The sequence below is a fragment of the Cnephaeus nilssonii genome (assembly GCF_951640355.1).
Source record: "Cnephaeus nilssonii genome assembly, chromosome: 15".
NCBI lineage: Eukaryota > Metazoa > Chordata > Mammalia > Chiroptera > Vespertilionidae > Cnephaeus > Cnephaeus nilssonii.
This window is the reverse complement of record NC_137086.1, coordinates 51,400,809-51,406,630: the sequence shown is the minus strand read 5'-3', so window position 1 is coordinate 51,406,630 and position 5,822 is coordinate 51,400,809. Positions and strand designations below refer to the sequence as shown.

At 43.7% G+C, this 5,822-nt stretch overlaps 1 long non-coding RNA gene across 1 annotated transcript; it reads left to right on the top strand.

Annotated features, from left to right (window-relative positions):
• The first annotated feature begins 777 nt into the window (after positions 1 to 777).
• Positions 778 to 2,718, top strand: LOC307111616. Its single transcript, XR_013814607.1, has 4 exons — positions 778 to 1,040; positions 1,447 to 1,653; positions 1,880 to 1,948; positions 2,630 to 2,718. It is a non-coding gene; the product is annotated as an uncharacterized lncRNA (long non-coding RNA).
• The last annotated feature ends 3,104 nt before the right edge of the window (positions 2,719 to 5,822 follow it).

Here is a 5,822-nt window from a genome sequence, read left to right as displayed (position 1 = left end):
ATAGCCAATATTTTGGAGCTGCCCAACTGCCCATCAGTAGAGGAGTGGATAAAGAAGCTGTGGTACATTAACACAATGGAATACTACTCAGTTGTAAAAAAAGAAGGAAATGAAGGAAATCTTACCCTTTGGGACAACATGGATGGAGCTGGTGAGTATTATGCTAAGTGAAATAAGCCAGTTAGAGAAATAAAATAGCTTATGATTTTACTTATATGTGGAATCTAATCACCAAAATAAACGATCAAAAAATATAAACAGACTCATAGATACAGAGAACAGATTGACAGCTGTCAGAAGGGAGGGAGGTTGGGGGGCTGTGTAAAAAAGGCAAAGGGATTAAGCAAAGAGAAAAAAAACCTCATAGACACAGACAGCAGTATGGTGATTACCACAGGGAAAGGTGTTGGTAGAAGAGGATATAGCAAGGATAAATGGTGATGGAAGGAGACCTGACTTGGGGTGGTGGACAAACAATACGATATACAGATGATGTATTATAGAATTGTGTACCTGGAAGCTATACATTTTTATTAACCAATCTCACCCCAATAAATCAAATTAGAAAGAAGAAAGGAAGGAAGAAAGAAAGAAAGGAAGGAAGGAAAGGAAGGAAGGAAGGAAGGAAGGAAGGAAGGAAGGAAGGAAGGAAGGAAGGAAGGAAGGAAGGAAGGAAGGAGAAAAGAAAAGAAAAGAAAAGAAAGGAAAGAAGTAAAGAAGAAAAGAAAGAGAGAGAGAGAGAGAGAGAGAGAGAGAGAGAGAGAGAGAGAGAGAGAGAAAGAAAGAAGAAAGAAAGAAAGAAAGAAAGAAAGAAAGAAAGAAAGAAAGAAAGAAAGAAAGAAAGAAAGAAAGAAGAAAGAAAGAAAGAAAGAAAAAGGAAGGAAGGAAGGGAGAAAACATCCTAACATCCTGACACATGCTGCAACCTGGATGCACCCTGAAGACATGATGCTCAGTGAAACAAGCCAGTCACAGAAAGACAAATACTGTGTGATCCCGCTCACATGAGGTCTCTGGAGCTGTCAGTCATAGAGACAGAGGTAAGATGGAGGGTCCCAGGGGTGGTGGAGGGGGATGGGGAGCTGTTTAGTGGGGACAGAGTTTCAGTTGGAGAAAATGGGAGCAGGGATGGAGATGATGGTGGTGACAGCTGCACAATGCTATGAACATACTTAGCACCACTGAATTGTGCATAAAAAATAGTTAAAATGGTAAATTTCATTGTGTATATTTTACTGTGGTAAAAAAATATCTAAAAATCAAACAGCAACAACAACAAAAATAGAAGGCCAGGTTTACAAACAGAACCTTGGTAGGACGTACTCAGGCTACGTGAACTCCTGCTCTCACGCGGCCTCCTGACACACAGTGGTGAGAAGAGCCTGGTGTCCGAGGTCTGCTGAGCAAACTTGGACAAGCCCTAGTCCCCTTGTGTCTACCTTACAGGCCTGTTGCGAGAAGCAAAGGATGCCACGTGAGGGGAGTCACCATTGTGCAGAGAGGTACACAGGCCAGCAACTGCCTTCTCACATCAAGGACAACTGAGCAGCCCTGCAGGCGATGGATGGAACCCCGCATGGAGACTGCACCCCCAACAGTCCCAGAGACCCACGTGAAGAGGCCAGCTGACAAGTGCCAACAGGGTTTAAAATGGTGACCTATTTAAAATGATGATGTTAATACATGTTTTTAATATGAGGCAATTGATTCCATGTAATTAATGTGCTATTATTACTTCCTAAAGTACAAATTCATAAGGCTGTCTTGGTGATGAGCCCACTACAGGACACACATTAGAAGAGGATGGAATCATTGTTCTGTCAGTTTGGTTGTGTTGTTGTTGTTAGTTTGGTTTAAATTGTTTTCTAATTGATTTTAGAGCAAGTGGAAGGCAGAGAGAAACACTGATGAGATGGCTCCTGCGGAACCAGTGACCTATTGATGCAAGGTATGATGCTCAAGCAACTGAGCCACTCTGGTCAGGGCAAGGATGTCAGTGATTTGCTGTGAGTTTGTTTAACTTCATCTGAAAATGAGACCAAAGTCTAAATTTAAGGCCTTGAGCTTATAATGAGAAAACTCCCTGCTTGGGGCACCAACACAGGCACACATACCGCCCCCCCCCCCCCACCACATTCATACATTCCCATTCACAATCATTCATAAACATTGACATTCACACATTCACACACACATGCACATGCACACACATGCACCCACCTTCACACATACATATATTCACACACAGTCACATCCATTCACACACAAACACATCTGTTCTGAGGGGCTGGCATGTCCGCACATGGTGTTGGTCCCAGGGTGTTCGTCCTGCTCAGTCCTCAGATCTGGGCCAAAGTCAAGGTCTACTTTTGAAATTTCATCAACAGTTTTCTTGGGTTTCCACAAACTCCCTCCTGGCGTGCCCCTCCCGCAGACTGCCAGGCCACTCTGGCAGAGAAAGAGCAGCACAACAGTAAGAACAATTAAAAGACAGAAAGAGAAAGGAACAGAAAGCTAGTCATGAAACCATAGGACCATTCAGAGCTTAAGAAAATGCGGAGCTCGGCAGAATCTTCAGGTCCCAACCTCTCCCTTCCCCATCAATAATTATGTTTCCTTTCTCTTCTAGTTGTCTGGTGAGATGCACCTCCTCTGAGAGAAGAGAGAAAAGTGGGATCCCTGCCACTGGCTGAGGGAGGGAAATGCTGCAGCCTGGCTCCCTCCCCAGGATGTTCCCAGGAGAGTCCAGGCCGCCCCAGCAGACTCCCTCCCTGTCTCCTTTCACATGAATTTCCATGGACACCTCAGCGCTGTGGGACTCAGATGTAGGACCACATTTTCAAAACAGCCTTCGCCACTTGCAGTGTCAGTATAGCAAAGGCAGATGGAAGCACAAGTGAGAGTACCAAAGAAGGCGGAATAGTTACATTTACTGTGTGTCGGTTAATAGTAGAGATCAAGAGATATAAAGGAAGAATATTCTGGAAATGATTTTATTATCAAAGCTGCAGATGCATGATGAGTCATCTGCTTATTGCTGTGTCACATTCCTTTGAGAATAACGGTGTTTTGATTTGCTTCCTAAATAAAGCCCATATCACATGTATGGTAAAGGTTTCTCTTACTGACCAGAGTATTGCTTTATGAAATATTAATATTTCTATTAATAAACAGAATTTCTTTCATTTAAAGACAGAAAACTTAAGAGAAATTACTTACCTCTATGAAGCTATTTGTTATTAAATCCTGATACTTTAACTTTTGATTCGGTGATCAGGCACCTAAAAGCACAAATATAAATAGTTTATCAGGAAGTTTTAGCCAGGAGTACTTTCCACATTTATAAAATAAAACTAGAGGCCCGGTGCACAAAATTTGTGCATAGGTGTGTGTGTGTGTGTCCCTCAGCCCAGCTTGCACCCTCTCCAATCTGGGACCCCTCAAGGGATGTCCAACTGTCCATGGGGATTGAGCCTAAATGGGCAGTCGGGCATCCCTCTCACAATCCAGGACTGCTGGCTCCCAACCGCTTGCCTGCCTGCCTACCTGATTGCCCCAACCGTTTCTGCCTGCCAGCCTGATCACCCCTAACCACGCCTCTGCCAGCATGATCAATGCCTAACTGTTCCCCTGCTGGCCTGATTGCCCCTAACTGTGCTCCGTTGCCCACCTGGTCACCCTTAACTGTCCTCCCCTGCCAGCCTGGTTGCCCACAACTGTCTTCCCCTGCTGGCACATTCACCCCTAACTTTCCTCCCTTGCCAACCTTGTTGCCCCTAACTGTCCTCCACTGCAGGCCTAGTCACCCCCAACTGCTCTCCCTTGCTGGCCTGGTTTCCCCTAACTGTCCTCCCCTGCTGGCCCAGTCACCCCTAACTGCCTTCCCCTGCCGACACGATTGCCCCTAACTGCCTTCCCCTGCTGGCCTGGTCACCCCTAACTGCCCTCCTTCATGTCTGGTTCCCCCCAAATGCCCTCCCCTGCATGCCCGATCACCCCTAACTACCCTCCCTTGCTAGCCTGGTCACCCCCAACTGCCCTCCCCTGCAGGCCTGGTTCTCCTCAACTGCCCTCTAGTGCAGGCCTGATCGCCCACAACTGCCCTCCCCTGTCGGCCATCTTGTGGTGGCCATCTTGTGGCGGTCATCTTGTGTCCACATGGGGGCAGCCATATTTGACCACATGGGGGTAGACATCTTGTGTGTTAGAGTGATGGTCAATTTGCATATTACCTCTTTATTATATAGGATTTCAATGCTCTGGCTATAAAACTGCCCTAAATTGAAAATACTAAAATCCACATAGACTATCAACAATGTAACTTTATTAATTGAAACAATAATTTCAAAGTTCCTATAGTTTTATTTTAATAGACTTTTTCTATATTTCTTACACTCTGAATATTGTATTTTTACCCAGTTTGTTTTATGTTCTATCGATTTACCAACTACTTTCGAATTCAGGACCCCTTTCAACACTTCTGCCTCCTCTATCTTGCCTTAAAACCAAAATTCTCATCCACCTTCTCTCAGACCTCCTCCCAAAACTCAGTGTGTGAAATAAGAGATGCTGACAGGAATGTAGAGAAATGGATCCGGGTTTTGATCTATATAGTTCTAAGGACCTTCTTCTTCTGAGACCCCTGGTAATGAATGGACCAGAAATCTTTCTGACTGCAACCTGCCTGCTCTTGTCCACCTAGAACACTCTATAATCCACACCAACCCCTAGAAAGCACAGGAACCCATGAAAGTAAAGAACCCTGAAGCTGAAGTTTCATTACTTTTAATGGTGAAAACCCCTGTGAGTGTGTTACATGTAAACGTGCTGATGCTTAAAAGATGAAGCCAGTGAGGACTGTATCAAACACACACAGTCCAACCTCATTAAAACCTTCTACACCAACAACAGAGTTTTGTGCAACCTGACCTTGTCTAATTTGTGAGCTTCATATCCCACTGCTCTCCCACCCTGTCCTGTGCCACTGTCAGTTACTCCTGTCACTTCTGTGTTCTTTCAAAATAGTAAGCACCACCTACCTCAGAGGCTTCTGCTAGGAAAGGAAGGGAAGAATAGCATGATGGCAGGACAGCCTAGGTTTGAATACTGGCTTCACAACTGACTATGAACTGAGGGTAAGTTGTTTTCTTTTTTTTTAATTTTTAAAATTTATTTAATAATTTTAGAGAGAGAGGAAAAGAGGGATGGGGAGAGGGAGAAAGAGAGAGAGAGAGAGAGAGAGAGAGAGAGAGAGAGAGAGAGAGAGAGATATCAGTTGTTCCATTTATTCCATTTATTTATGCATTCATTAGTTGATTGTTGTATGTGACCTGACTGGGTATGGAACCCATAACCGTAGCATACCTGGATGACACTCTAACAAACTGAACTACCTGGCCAAGACCAAGGGTTAGTTCTTGACCTTCCTTTTTTTCAGTCTACTAATCTATAAAAACAGATAGTAGAAATACATTTGTGAGACTAGAACAGTACCTGGCATATAGTAAGCACTCAATAAATATTAGATGCTGCTGCTATTGCTACTAGTATTTTAGTTCATAAAATATATTATTTTCAAGAAAGCCTTTTCTGACTATTTCTTTCCCCAATCTAGATGTAGGCCCCCTTCAGTTTTTATGGCACCTTATATCTCTCCTTTATAGAATTTGCCATAATTTTCATTAGACCTTCATCTGTAAAATAATTTGTTTAATATCTGCCTTGCTGCTCCCGTATTTCCCACTAAACGATAAGCTGCATTAAAGGAACCCTTGTGTCCAGCTCACTTCCTGACATATAGAAAGGGTTTAATAAATATTTTT